The sequence below is a fragment of the Cydia pomonella genome, chromosome 25 (assembly GCF_033807575.1).
Source record: "Cydia pomonella isolate Wapato2018A chromosome 25, ilCydPomo1, whole genome shotgun sequence".
Classification (NCBI taxonomy): domain Eukaryota; kingdom Metazoa; phylum Arthropoda; class Insecta; order Lepidoptera; family Tortricidae; genus Cydia; species Cydia pomonella.
The window spans coordinates 3,416,169-3,432,013 of record NC_084727.1 but is presented as its reverse complement, the minus strand read 5'-3'; the positions used below and the strand labels follow the sequence as shown (position 1 = coordinate 3,432,013).

The following is a 15,845-nucleotide window of genomic DNA, read 5'->3' as shown; positions in this document are numbered from 1 at the left end:
CAATTTGTTCGAAATATTTGATAATGATGACATTTTTCAAAAGTCAGAAGCTTAGGTACTAGTGTCATAAATAAAAAAGATAATCGAAAAGGTTGAAGCAGGTTCCATACTATTCTTTGAGGATATTACCTTAGGAGCTATACTAACACATACAGGCTGCTTCAAAGTAAAAATTGGTAATTTGTTAATTTCTTCGAAACCGCTACACCGGCTGTTATGATACTTTGTACACTGGTTCTAAATACCCTAATGCATATGTACATTTTCAGCTTTGTCCAATGGCTAGGGACACACTGTATGAACATTATACTTATACAATGAAAATCACATAGATATTCGTACAGAAAGTCACTAAGCATACTTTTTTAAAATACTTTGTCGGTGGCAAACAAGCATACGGCCCGCCTGATGATAAGCAGTCTCCGTAGCCTATGTACGCCTGCAACTCCAGAGTAGTTATATGCGCGTTGCCGACCCTAACACTACACACCCACGTTGACCTCTGGCAACCTTACTCACCGGCAGGAACACAACACAATGAGTAGGGTCTAGTGTTATTTGGCTGCGGTTTTCTGTAAGGTGGAGGTACTTCCCCAGTTGGGCTCTGCTCTAGATCTGGAATGACATCCACTGGCTGTGCCCTACCACACAAAGCGAGATGACATTCACAATGCCCATACCTCTCTTTTGGTTTTAGTTTTAGAAATTTATTTACAAACTTACCTACATTTATAACCAAAAACTAAATCTGTATTATGAATATTGTACATTAATTAATTTATTTATTTGACATTTTTAGTGATCTCATGTGTTATATAAGAATTGCTTCATGACTTTCTTAAATAAGTAGATAATTTTGATAATATGTTATGAGTTATGAATAATAAGATATTATGCTGTGCCCTTGCAGGGTCCATGTGAGACATTGTATATCATATTGTATAACATCTGTACTGTACCATGGTTGCAATAAAGAATGATTATGATGATTATGATTATGATGTATCTAAGGTAGGGACGCGTACTTTATTTGATTATTACATTACGGTATACATTTAATACTTTTATATGTATTTGTATATGTAAATGATTTGTCCTTCTCCTTTGTATTATTACAAAAATAAACTTTTTTCAGTAATTCCTAGCAAATTCTGAAGACAACTTTCTCTAGTGTTCCGTTAAAGCAAAATTCAAAAACTAAATAGAATCTGTCAAAATCGTTAACCAATCAGAGACGAGAACACTCGATGGGAGTTTTGAATGCCAATTGCGGAGCGTGGCGTTGACAGCTCATTTCCCGCGTAGTGTTGTGCTGAAACCGGTATTCACTGGTAATGGGCTGCTATAAATATCGCGAAAAAACCGGAAAAATTGTAGTTCTTTTAAGATACCGATTTTATATATTTAGGGAGTTTTAGGTTTTCGTAGTTAAAAAAAATGCTATATTTTCTCCTTCTCTCGGTCTGCTCGTGAGTCAATCCGGCAGTTTATACTTAGTCGAATAAGGTCTGATTTTTCTATCATCGGATAAAATTATCTGTCAAATAAAAATAACACTCTCTTTTTCTTCTTGCTTGTGAAAGAAAGGGAGCGTGTTATCTTTATCAGCAGTGGCAGCATGGTTCCATTTTTATCGCTTGTCACTATGCCCGTCACATTCGCACTTACATACTTGTTAGAAAGTGACAGGCATGCTGACAAATGAAAAAGAGCCGACCATCTTAGCCCTACTGACTGATAATTTTATCTGTTCTGTGAAAAATCAGACCTTAGTCGATATAATAATATGAATTAGGTTAAAACACAGATTATAACGTTTAGATATACTTACTTGTCAGAAACACAAAATAATCTATAGCCTGTGGTTTATGTTGCATTTATCCATTGTGACATGGACCTCAGCCCAACATATAGCCTAGTATTTAGTCCATCGCTTTCATCCAATTTTCAGCCTAGTTCATTTTAGATGCCATCAACTCTCAATAGTCCTTGCACCCTGGCGGGTGCTGCCTCGTGCATCCCATGACATGGGCAAAGACAGCACCCACTCGGTGTAGCCCTTACATCTTATTAAAGAGTCAAAAGGGTCTCTACGTGTTGGCTCCGGCTCCGCGCACGCCTCCCAAATGTTCCAAACACCATTGTTCCGTGATGGGTACTTTCATAAACTTTTTCAGTACGTAAATAAATACAGCTCGGCCCCAAAAAAATTATATAAAAGAAAAAAGTAAAGAATTGATCAGCATTCTTTACTTTCACGAAACAAAAAGTTCTGTTGTTCGCGTTTAAGCTCATAAATAAATATTAAAATACTTTAGTCGGAGCTTTGGGTACTGACGTTGATGTATAATGAAGAATTGGGCCCTTCAGGCCAAGATAAGTTGAAGGTACTCGTACTTTCTTTAATACTGTAAGTAGGACACAATAAATAATAATATGCTTTAAAGAACAAATAATAAAAACTGGGAATTGTAAAATATAGAATCTTCGGAGAGGGAGTCCAACTCGCACTTAAGGCTTGTAGTTACTGAACGTGTTTGAACACCACACAATTAGCCGAGTAGATTAGTCAGTGATTTAGGAGAGCATCCATTTTATTCACTTTATTTATTTATCTTCTTAAGTTAGGATTTTTTTTATAATATGAATATAAAATAAAATAAAAAACACGCACAAAAACAATACAAAATACATATTAAAATGTTATAAAATGCCGCCAGCAGCAGGGCAGGGCCAAGCTGCCGATGGCCAGGGCCGCAGAGAGAGGAATCGCCGGAATATCCGCGCCGTGTCCAAGATCACCGCCTTCTGCATCTGACCCTGCGAGTCTCTCAAGATGTTGGTCGAGACTCTTTGCTAAGAGACCGTTCGCTGAAACGACTATCGGGACAATGATCGTCGAATCAACATCCCACATGGCGGTTATCTCGTGAGCCAAGTCTTAGTTACTTACTGGACTTGTCCTTCTCGAGATTGTCATCATGGGGATGGTGATGTCGACGAGCACGGCCCGGCGTTGCGATCGATTTATTACCACGATGTCAGGCTTATTGGCAACAATAGTCCTGTCAGTCATAATAGATCGATCCCAATAGAGCGTGGCACGACCATTTTCGAGAACAGGCGCAGGTGAGTACTTGTAGTACGGTACTTCGCGGTCCACAAGGCCGTATAGAAGAGCAAGTTGCTGGTGAATAATCCGGGCTACGAGATTATGTCTGTGCAAGTACTCACCGAATGTCATCAATGACAAATGTCGACCATACCGTCCTTCAGGATATATTTCCGATAGTTGTTCGTCATCATAACTTCGTTCGCAACTGCACCGACAAAACCCTCGGTTTCTCCGCAGAGGTCCCCGAATCGTAACCAGTTTACCGACGCGAACAGGGCCTTGTAGAACCCGTGTAGCACCTTATTATTAAGTATTATATATGTATATTAGTACCTAAATATTTTAGGAACTAAAAAAATATGTATTTCATTTGACAATAACAATATACATAATGGATATATACAGATGATTACTATAACTAGCTTATATCTAAAATAGGCCCTTGAGGCATTGTACCAAGGACGCTGGCGGCATTTCCTCGTTGTATCGCAATACTGATACGTTGTGCGAAGAAGCCGCCAGCTCTTCGGTCACCAGTTACGTCAACCAGGAACTTATAAATGATTGAATATTACCGACATTCGGTGAACGCTATTATATCATTGGGCAATCCGGTACTCTTATCGAAATCTGTAGGTAATTTTTAACTAGTCGTTTTGTAACTTCGGCTCTTGAAATGAAAGAACCTTATTATGTACCTGTTGCCATAGATAAATATAAGTAAAGAGGGCATGGTACCTCCACACTTTCATACCAAAACGCGTCTACGAAATAACTCGCGTTTTGGTAAAAAAACCGATGTATGGAATTACCAGTCTTACTTTTATTATATTTCTCTATGATTATGGCACACCTCAAAAAAAGAACATACAAATAGAAAACAGCAACACAAATATAGGTAAACAACAGGCGGTCTTATAGCTAAAAATAGGCCAAGAGCATATCGGGCCATGCTCAGAGTAGGATTCCGTAGTTACTCTTCTGTCACAATAAGCTAAACTGGAGCTTAAAGTATAGGGATGAACTGTGGATGGTACGTCTTTTTACTATGAAGGGGAAACTTTTTGCCATAACTCAAATATAGTTTTCATTTAATGTCTTTCTTAAGCTCTACTTCCAGGATTTTTTTTCATATTTTTTTGACCTATAGTTCAAAAGTTAGAGGGGACACATTTTTTTTTCTTTCGGAGCGATTATCACCGAATATATTCAATTTATCAAAAAATGTTTGTTGAAGACCCCTATTAGTTTTGAAAGACCTTTTTAACGATATTCCACACTGTAGGGTTGAAGCAAAAAAAAAATTTCACCCCCACTTTACGTGTAGGGGCGGTACCCTAAAAAAATATTTTAGATTTTATTCTACGAGTTTGTCGGCTTTATTGATATATATATATATATATATATCCATGCCGAATTTCAGCTTTCTAACACTAACGACCACGGAGCAAAGCCTCGGACAGACAGACAGACAAACGGACATGGCGAAACTATAAGGGTTCCTAGTTGACTACGAAACCCTAAAAAGCGATCTCTTCAAGACAACCTTTAGGTAGCGGTATTGCGAATACATTTTATAATAAAAACGCCCTTATACATCCTGTAAGTATAGAATCCCCCGATTCTCAAGATGGCCACTCCACCGTCCAATCGCCAGAGTGGCTCATGTCTTATTCATCAGGTGTTGGGTTCGATTGTACTTGCGTTGAGTACAGTCCGCTCTGTAAGTAGGAAAGTCTATCATTATGACATATCATATATCTATGTATATGTAGTCTGGCAAAAATGTTAGTGACAAATGCGGCAAATTTGAAAAATGATAGCGCGAATAATAAATCTCCTTTAAAACATTTGTATTTATAATGTATTTGTCCTACTGACAATAAGGTCCCTTTTCACAGATAACGTCACATATATCTAAAGTGATGAAAAGAATATAGCAAAGAGTATAATAATATAATAATATATTGGAATACAGAAACAAAAATGTGGCATTATCTAGGAAAAGGGACCTTATCGTCGATGGCGCTTACGCTGCACTGCGTCGCGCAGCGTTGTATTTATATCGGAGCATCGTTTATTACGGCGGAAGCGCCATCGACAATAAGGTAAGGTAAGGTAGGTTTTCATAGATAACGTCTCAAATAAGAACGTAACAGCCCCAATGACAGACGAGTCAAGAGTGACCATCAAAACCCCACTCCTTTTTGTATGGCTCTGTGACCTGTAGATCTTGTGACCCTCGCGATAAGCTTAAAAATGTAAAAATACTTCTTTGAGTCATTGTCACAGAGGAACTCACAATGGTCTTAACTTAAGTGTCATAGACCCTACTGGCGCTTAAGTACTTAATGCCAATTACCACTATTTTGAAATTTGTCCAAAAAACGAAACGGCAGAATAATTATATTTAACTACCGAACCTGCTCACAAAATTTCACATGAATCGGTTCGTCACTCGAAAACCTGTGGAAAACGGCGAATTGATATTTTAGAAATACGAGCAATATAAATTGGGAATCTAGTGGTATTGACCACTCGTTTTCAATTATATTAGTAGAATTTAAATGCCTAGTAGTGGAAATAAATTGAAGGGAATTACACAAAATCGAGCACTCGAAATTCAAAAATCGGCCCCCTGTAGGGGACAAAATCCGGACATACGAAAGCAGTTTGCTCAAGTTAAAACGGAGATTCTACACACACTATGACCTTGAGCACTATAACACTTCGGTCTATCTATAACCTTGAATGAACTATTATTTCTGTTTATTTTCTTGGTATTCGCTGTGATACTTCTCATTTGATTGTCTCATCGGAAGATCAGTGCTGGAAGTCGCCAGCAACTTGCCGAGATGCGGCCATTTGGTGTAACTTTTTTCTTTGTACGTTTTTCTTATATGTATTTTGATTTAATATTATTATTACAAGCTTTTATTAATTAGTTTCACCTGTCCCGTTGTCTGTAATCAAATTTTGCAAATTAAATTTAAGCCCCTTCTTGGTTTCCGATGACGCTGAAAATTTGCATACATATGTAAGTCGGGTGACAATGCAATATTATGGTACCATCGAGATGATTTGATGATGGAGACACGAAGTGGCTATAGGAACTCTGTGATAAAACAACGTAACCTAAGTGTTTGGGGTTTTTCGAATTGTCTCGAATTTAGAATTGCTTGTGGAAAGAAAAGTATAGTTAGCGATACAAGCTTGTACCAAAAATGAAATTTTTGCCAAAAACTTATTTTATTCTATTGTTTGTGCTGTCCATCGATTTAATTGTGACCATTAAATAACTATGCTTAATATGGAGTGTCAAGTCAAGGCCCAAAGCATTACTATGTAGCTGTGGTCCTCAGCCTTAAGCCCTCTAGCTGTAACCCAATTGCTTTGACATTACCGCCTCTACCGTACTCCTTTAACAAACTAAATTCACCATTATAAAACTAGCAACAAGGCTCTTTTTCCCACGTTATCGTAGGGTGGGGTTAGGTCCTTTTTAAACGGAGACGACGCAATTTTCCGTGATCAAAGTGGAACTCACTTAAACGCCACAGGCGCCGAGTAGGGATGGGACATCGCTTTACCGGTTTTTTGTTGAAATTTTAAATAGATGGTAGGATCGTATTGATGGACAGAACATACGCAATGCGACAAAATTAAAAACACGTTTTAACATCCTGACTACATACCAAAAACGACCCACGTATTTTGGTCGGGTTATTTGTTGCCCACCATAAACCGTACTAAAATTTACGATGGAGAATTAAAAAAATGAAACTGTGATACGGACAAAAAATAATAACGTGTTCTCTGCTACTCCTACTGAAAGATACATAAGACTATCACGTTCTGTCAGTTCCCCCCACCACTCATGCCCAATTCATACTAAATACTATAGCTGTCAAAAAAGTTTGTCAGTAGGAAAAGGCGCGAATTTCTCGTTTTCCATGGGAAGATAAACCTTCGCGCCTATTACATTTTTCAAATTTGCAACTTTTTCCTACTGACGGAAATGGCTTGACAGATTATCGATTCATGAAATAATAGCGTTTAGCCAAGTGGGGTAAACACATTTCAGAACAAGGTCACTTCTCTAGATAAAACATCAAACGTAAACAACCCCGGTGCATACCTATTATTTGTGTCTCAAGTACTGAGAAAATGTATCCCACCTGTAAATAAGGGTATGATTCAAAAATTAGCTTTTTATGCTTTTAGTTCTGAGGTGTAAGGCGCGCACGATATAAGCATATAATAAAATGTGTATGACTTAGTGACCTTTTTCAGGGTTCCGTAGATAACTAGTGTATCATACAATTTCAGTAACTAAAAATGTGCCGGCCTACTTTAAAAGACTACTGGGGGCCTACCGCGAAAACCGAAATTCACAAATTGCGGGGATCTTTTTCTTTTACTCTCACTAAGACGTAATTAGAGTGACAGAGAAAAATGCCCGCAATTGACGAACTTCGATTTTCGCGGTTATAGGCTTATAGCCCTGGGGGCCTACCGGGAAAATCGAAATTCGCAAATTGCGGGATCTTTCTCTTTTACTCTCACTAAGACGTAATTAGTGTGACAGAAAAATGCCCACAATTGACGAACTTCGATTTTCGCGGTTATAGCCCTGGAGTCTATGGAATCATGTAGCCCTGGCCGAGGTAATCTGTAACTTATTGACATAAAACACAAAGTCGAAAGCTCTTGGTTAGGATTTTAATGATAGGTACAGCCGTCATCAGATATATTGAAGCGGCCGAGGTGCTCAAAATATCTGAACAGCCGGCCTAGCCAAGGTGACACTCGCTATCGCTTCGACATCGAAACGCTTTGTGTCTCTCTATCAGTCTTCCATATTAGTACGACTGTGACAGTTGCGTTTCGATCGCTACGGAGCGTAAGCGATTTGCACGTTGGCTATGACCAGGTACTCTATCGCCTTAACAATAGAGGCGTGCTCAGATATTTGTGAGCGCGTGGGTCGCTCCAACATATCTGCGACTGTAGATTAGTTTTAATCAAAAAATAATAACGAGTAAGCCCCGTAAAAGTTTTGCTTAAAGGTTTATTGAAATCTCTTTTATTACAAAAGGTAAAGGTATTTTATCATAAATCATATAATATTATATTCACGGCAGACTTGGTTTTCAATGAGAAAATAAGGAGGTACCTACTGATCTGGAAATAGCTAATTTGCGACGGATATCTAATATTAAAAAGGTTATACACGCTGGTCGAAACCTTGACGTTCAAAGAAATAAATTATGAATGTTAGCCGCTTTTTTGTAGTTTTCGAGTTATGACTTTTTTAGCTTATAAAATCTGGGGGGAGTGTGTACATAACTTTTAAATGAGCTTTTTGTATAACAGTTTTGAAAGATTCACGTTTAGTTTTACTACACTTAAACCGACCGGGATATAAACTGTGATTAATTGCAATCCGGAGGTCGCGGGTTCAAACCCCGGCTCGTACCAATGAGTTTTTCGGAATTTATGTACGAAATATCATTTGATATTTACCAGTCGCTTTTCGGTGAAGGAAAACATCGTGAGGAAACCGGACTAATCCCAACAAGGCCTAGTTTATCCTCTGGGTTGGAAGGTCAGATGGCAGTCGCTTTCGTAAAAACTAGTGCCTACGCCACATCTTGGGATTAGTTGTCAAGCGGACCCCAGGCTTCCATGAGCCGTGGCAAAATGCCGGGACAACGCGAGGAAGAAGAAGATTGTTTTTATTGAGCTCCCGATGTTTGACGCAATTACATGCATCTTGTTCACGGTAAAAAGGTAATCACGTATGACATCCCGGTCGATTTAAGTGGAGCTTTTTGTATGTTTTTTTTTTACATTATTGTTACGAATTGTACATTAACTCAAAAAATAATCAGTTTCCATACTTACAAGCAAGTTGTAAGAAAAAAAAATCACTAATGTGTTTTAGGGTTTTACATTCGGGCAAGTCAGACTTAAATTTTGAACTCAATAAAAACATATCAAAAAATCGATTGCAAAGATTGAAGGTAAATTTACTTAACAACAATACAAGTTACTTAACAAGTCATACTTTACTAGAGTCTCTGTTCAAACGTACCTAGTAATAATCAATATATATTGCTAATTCAGAATAATTCAAAATATTGGTAAATTCCGTATATCACTCATAATTCCATCATATTAGAGTCCATTTTAGAAATTACCAAACATTCAGAGCTTCTATTGATGACCTGTCTGGCCTAGTGGGTAGTGACCCTGCCAATGAAGCCGATGGTCCCGGGTTCAAATCCTGGTAAGGGCATTTATTTGTGTGATGAGCATGGATATTTGTTCCTGAGTCATGGGTGTTTTCTATGTATTTATAAATATTTATATATTATATATATCGTTGTCTAAGTACCCTCAACACAAGCCTTATTGAGCTTACTGTGGGACTTAGTCAATTTGTGTAATAATGTCCTATAATATTTATTTATTTATTCTCGGAATTACCTGAATACACCTTAATATTCAAACATATAAACAAGGTGGAAAATAATTTATCAAAAAAATATATTAGTGGATAGTTTTCCTTAACAGACAAAAACAAAAAAATCGGTTAAAATTTCAAGGGAGTCACTACATCACTATTAGTCGCAGCTCTATTACTCACGCCAACTAGATTAGTGCTCAGTTTAGTTTCAAATTTGCTGCAAATGTAGTTAAATCTCCGTGTCCAAAGTTCAAACAACACGCCGCGATCAGCAATCTCGTTTAATATCAAAGGATATGGCGTGTAACTAATTTAAGAGTCACACTAAAGCAGACGCCACCATTCAGTTGAAGTTACGCTCTCAATTTTAGAAGATATTCTTTAATACTATGACATTTGACATGAATATTCAAGTAGTAAATCTAAAAAGGCCGGTTTCGATTTGACGACCGGCTTGGCCTAGTGGGTAGTGACTCTGCCTACGAAGCTGATGGTCCAGGGTTCAAATCCTGGTAAGGGCATTTATTCGAGCGATGAGAATAGATATTTGTTCCTGAGTCATGGTTGTTTTCTATTTATTTAAGTATTTATAAATATTTATATTATATATATATATATATATATATATATATATATCGTTGTCTAAGTACCCTCAACACAAGCCTAATTGAGCTTACTGTGGGACTTAGTCAATTTGTGTAATAATGTCCTATAATATTTATTTATTTAAAAGGGCGGCGTAATAAATATAAGAACCTCGGTAGAGAGTACCATTTTGTACCATTTGGCGTTGAAACTCTAGGGCCCTTATTCGACATGCTAAAAGTGACGTTTCGTGTTGATTTCCATTTGATGTGGGAAATATTGTGACTTGTCGAATTGCTATCATCAACACCTGTCAGTGAACAATATCCACACTAGAGGCGGGGCGTTGTACCGGAATAGTTTTTGGAACAGGTTTTTTGTAATAGACTACTTTTAGCTTGTCGAGTATTTAAAAGTACGAACTTTGATTTCTGAAATAAAACAAATATGAAACTTTCATCACCTCGTACCTCCATTCTTACCGTTACTTTAAGCAAAACAAAATTTTGTTAACAGACGGTCGTCTGGGCGTCTGTTGTATCTAAAAATAGTGTAATAATATATAATAAAAATATGTCAATGGATTCATAGCCTTCACTCAAAACGTCATAATATTTCCGACCCCTACCGAAATAATAAGTCGATATTTGCATAAATAATCCTTATTTGTAAGACGCCTAAGACAGGCAAATACGTAAACTGCCTATTGGGGGTCATACTCGTAAAAGTGGTATTTTAGACGTACTTTTGGTACGAGTAACAGAGACGTACTTTTGGTACGCAGTCCCAGCTCTAGTCAGGATTCTAGTTGTCAAATATAAGCGTGTCGAATACGTATTAGTTAACTGTCAAATGAAATTAGATCAACGGTAGACTTTTTTGTCGATGGGTATGGCTGCCATGTTTGGATTTATGACATTTGAAAGGGGATCCTAAGGCAGAGAGTAGTTTTTTCTGTACGATTTTGATTCTTCTACTCGACGCAAGATGGAGTTAGCTGCCAAATTCCGATCTTGGCGTTATAAAAATAAACCGCAAGAACCATGACAATGACATGCAGTTGCGTCGATGTAGATCTATCATAAAAACGTACATGTGACAATTGTCCAGGATTTAAAAAAATCTTGACAATTAATAAATGTCAAAAAGAAAACTGATTTATTATAAAAATACAAATTATATATAAAGTTTGATTTTAAAACCAATGATCGTGGGTCCTAACCCCGGCTCTTAACAATGAACATCTTGTAACTTGTGTGCAAAATATCATTTAACTTTTACCAATTACTTTTCGGTTAAATAAAATATCACGAGGAAGAAGTAGCCCCAATAAGGTATATTTTCCCCTCTGGGTTAGAAGGTCAGATGGCAGTGAGACAGGGAGAGATAGTGAAGAATGCGGCAAAATAATCATTAATTGTGTTGTTAGACTAGCTTTTTTTGTTAATATGAAAATTGACGCAACAGCAAGCTCAAAGCCCCCTATGAGCCAGAGCCTGTTAGGTGCAGGCTTAATTGGCTCATCCGAGGGAAGCGGAGCTTCGGCGACTAGCTGGTTGCGTCTGCTTATCAACTTCTTCCAATTCACTTTTACATCAACTCCTTATAAATTTGTAAATTAAGGTCAACTTTGTAAGAACTAATACCTGTGCCATACTATAAATTGGACGATATGCCTAATTAATTGTTATTAATGTTGAATTTTTAATGGCGTATAATATAAGACAGCGGTCGTATAATGACTGAGAAATTTGGATTTTTCTGTTTGAATAAACAGCAAACTGGAGACATTGAGATTAATTATAAACTTATTATTTTAGGTGTTATCAAGAAAAAAGGTCTTAACAGATTTATGAATAGGCATTGGCAGAAAAACAGGCGTCCGACCACGCATAATGGAGGATTCTATTTCTTTTATCATGTAGCTATATCTATATGACCTCTGCCGCCGACTTTTTCACCCGTTGGCGCCTGTGCCCAAATCCTTCTAAGACCGAAGTTTGCTGTTTCCACCTGTCCAATAAGCTGGCACATAAGACAGCCTTACAACATAACTAGTCCCCAAAGTATCTCGGTGTTACACTGGACAGAAGCCTGACATACCGATTGCACATAGAGAAGCTAAAAAGTAAAATAAGGACCAGGATATTTTAATTACGATACATAAATAACTACTAAAACATGTTTTCTGCAAGAAATTAGTTATCTTATTATATTATAAAATATTTATTATCCATCTGTGATGTTTATTTCTTGTGAAGATATCGAAGTTTCGCTGTGTAGCACTTATTGATATATAATATGATCAAAATCGACCCGTCCACATCCCTAAAAATCCACACATACACATTTTTACGCACATATACAAAGCAGTATAACCACCAAAATGGCTACGGCTTGAGTATTCAAATTTGTATTGAGAAAAGGCAACTATATCCTGTCTTTATTTGCCTCTCTATCGCTCGAATATGCAATACGCATGCACTCTTCGTCAAAATCGGTTTCAAACTTTTTCGACTGAGTACGCGCAATAAACGCCTAGTAGTAGTATTTAAATGTTTACCGTATTCATTTAAAGCATCGTAGGACAATGCCGCTATGTAAACTGTATGGTGGGTCTTAAATTAGTGTGAGTTATTTTGGCACCGGACTCAACCTTCACGTTACAATATTTAAAGTATTGCGCTGTCATAGTAACGAAAATGATAAACACGTCAATCGGAGTAAACAAGTAACTAAATGATGCAAACAAGAAAATATTGCAAAATAGGTACATATATATGTACCGATAATTATTTTGTGTTAAAAATATGAGGCAAATTATACTGCCCGATTATATGGACTACATATTAAAAACGATTATCTTGGAAACAGTCAATAGGTGAACAAAGTTATAGTAAAATTGGTGCATAATTTCAGGGCTTGCCTGGCCCACGCATGATGTACCTACCTACCACGACCACGGCCGTCTCCTATTACTATTTTTTTCTAATTCCCTAACTAGCGAACAATATTTCATGTTCATAGTCTAGAATTTAAAACCTTAGCTACATATTTGTGGCGCTTGGGGTTGAAGTTGAAACCCTGGGGTCCTAGCGTGGGTCTATGAGGAAATGTCAAAACGCCTTTTAAAGGTTTCTGGTGACCAGAGGCCTGGCCTATATTTCAATCGGCGGATCAGCATTGTTATCCAGAGGGGCAGCAGCCTTCTGGACACACCACAGACCGACCAGAATTTATTTATAAGTTTTTATCTTAAGTGTTTTTATGATATTTTATATATAAACTTACAGATGTCGAACCACCAGCAAAGTTTTTGAAGAGGTGTAGTTCCTGGTACCAACTGGAAACTGAAACTAATATCTACACTCAAGAAAATGAAATATAGTCACAGAAAACTTTAATGTTTTATTTTATTAAAGAAAAACGTTAAAAAAATGTGTAAACAGAAATGTATATTTTTTAATTCGTAGTTGAATAACAATAACATAATATGTATTTAATCTCTTGTACATAGGAATCGTCTTTTTGTAGGTTTATATAAACAATAAGTACTTAGGTCGATTTAGGCATCAACTCATCACACCAAAATTTTGTTCTAACCGGTCACACCGCCAAAAGCAGTATTATTTGTTTCAACCCGTCACAAGTAGATTTAGTTCTATTAGGACACATCGTAATTTTGTAGCTATTGGTCAAACTGCAAATCTGTTCCTATTCGTCATCCCGTCAAACTGTTCTAACTAGTGACAAGGAGGATACCTAAACAAATTTCACTACCCGCGAAACGTGTAATATAGACCATACAGTAGGTCTTAATGGTGATGGCGACTGTACAATGGGGTTGCGTATACATACAAAGAGCATTCAAATAGTTGGTGATAGACCAAGTGACCGAGTTACTAACAGTTATATTATATCTTTTTTATAAATAATGTAATAGCGTAATTTTTGGAAAAATAATAAAGGATTCATGAACCATCTCGTAATTTTAAAAAAACGGACTTTAAATCATATGCCTGAAAGATGTGTTAAGGTATACTTACAACTTGGATCGTGAACGTGGTTTAGAAGCAACTGGGTGCGGAGTAAATTGCTTGAATTTTTTTAGAATTTTGAGCGTTTCTAGGAGAATATGTGGAGCGAGCATTATTCGACGTGTAGGTGTGGGTTCAACAAAAAGATCGCATGTCAATAGTGCTTTATTGTCGTTAAAATTCAATTAATAATCGCCTTTATCGACCATCAACTGTGTGGTCACTTTTTAATTGATTGACATTGTCAGGTATAGTTTCACTACTCGCCGCCGCATTATTCATAGCGCATTACTTATCCTATCGGATACAAGATGTCGCTGATTCTTGTAAAGTTATGTTTTAAAAAAAAAGATGCCTTACTCTATGCCATATATTGTATGAAAGGAAGGGTATTCCCTGTCGTACGTCAAAAAATCCAAGATGGTGCCCAAGCCCATGGACAAAAAAGTTTAGCAATAAAATCAACATGTGTCAAAATTTGACATTAGCAATCCACAGTCAGGTGACAATCAAATCAAACCGATCCACTTCGAGTTCAGAGCCATTACAAACTGTATAGTAGTAATAAACAAAGTTGATTTTAGTTTGATTATTTTTTCTATGAATGAGTTTTGATTGTTTCAAATGATAATATCCACAGTTGATAGAATCAACACTTGATACAATCAACATGCGATAGAATCAAGTGTTGATTTGATGTGGACGCGAAATTTGACAGTTGTGCATGTCGAATAAGGCCCCAGGTCCATGGGGTCCCAGCGCGCACAAGTTTTTGGAGAAATCGCGAAACATCTGGTTGACGTAACTGGTGACCGAAGAGCTGGCGGCTTCCTCGCAGAACGTATCAGTATTGCGATACAACGAGGAAATTCCGCCAGCATCCTTGGTACAATGCCTCAGGGGCCTATTTTAGATATAAGCTAACCCGCTTGGCGGGCGCTCTGCTCGTAGTCGCTTTCCTCTACATAGCGGGAAAACGCTAGAATCGGCTACGCGTGAAGCGCTACGAAAACGTTGACAGTGAATGCGTTATAGTAATCATCTGTATATATCCGTTACGTATATTGTTATTGTAACTAAAAAAATCGCATGAAAAGGGCGGCAAATTTAAAAATTGTACACGCGAAGGATTTATCTTCCATACCAATTTCTACTTCTTCTAAAATATGGCCTCCATCAAATCTATGATGTTTTGCCAATGTCATCAAATGGTTGTTCGGTAGTTACTTTTGTTTAATTTAAAGTTAGTGTGGTCATAGTCTAAGTGTAAGGCCTGAGAAGGCGATCAAAGCGGAGCGTTCGGCGGAGCGTGCAGCGTGGCGTCGGGCTCACGAGGGATTTGAGCAGCATGCACTAAGGCCGCTCCTATATGTAGAAAACATCAACCTATCTATATCTGTACCCCTAGTGTAAATTTGATCGACATCATAACGTGACGAACGCGTTTGCGTTAAGTCTCATTTTGTATAGGATTTTGAGTTTCCAAAACGTCCCGCTTGGCGCGCTCTTTCTAAATCCAATACAAAATGAGACTAAACGCAAACGCGTACGTCACGTTTCGAAATCGAATTTACTTACACTAGGGGTACTGATCAATTAAAATTGATGAAACAGTCAATATTTTTCCACAATTTCA

The 15,845-nt window shown here is 37.4% G+C and overlaps 1 protein-coding gene and 2 long non-coding RNA genes across 3 annotated transcripts in view; 2 read left to right on the top strand and 1 right to left on the bottom strand.

Moving 5' to 3' along the window:
- LOC133531469 (synaptic vesicular amine transporter) overlaps positions 1-15,845 on the bottom strand; it is a 63,136-nt gene that overhangs the window by 27,070 nt on the left and 20,221 nt on the right. The gene's annotated exons all lie outside the window — the stretch shown is intronic.
- LOC133531484 (uncharacterized) lies at positions 11,053-12,408 on the top strand. Its single transcript, XR_009801542.1, has 2 exons — positions 11,053-11,506; positions 11,993-12,408. It is a non-coding gene; the product is annotated as an uncharacterized LOC133531484 (long non-coding RNA).
- On the top strand, positions 12,792-14,153 carry LOC133531483 (uncharacterized). Its single transcript, XR_009801541.1, has 2 exons — positions 12,792-13,053; positions 13,466-14,153. It is a non-coding gene; the product is annotated as an uncharacterized LOC133531483 (long non-coding RNA).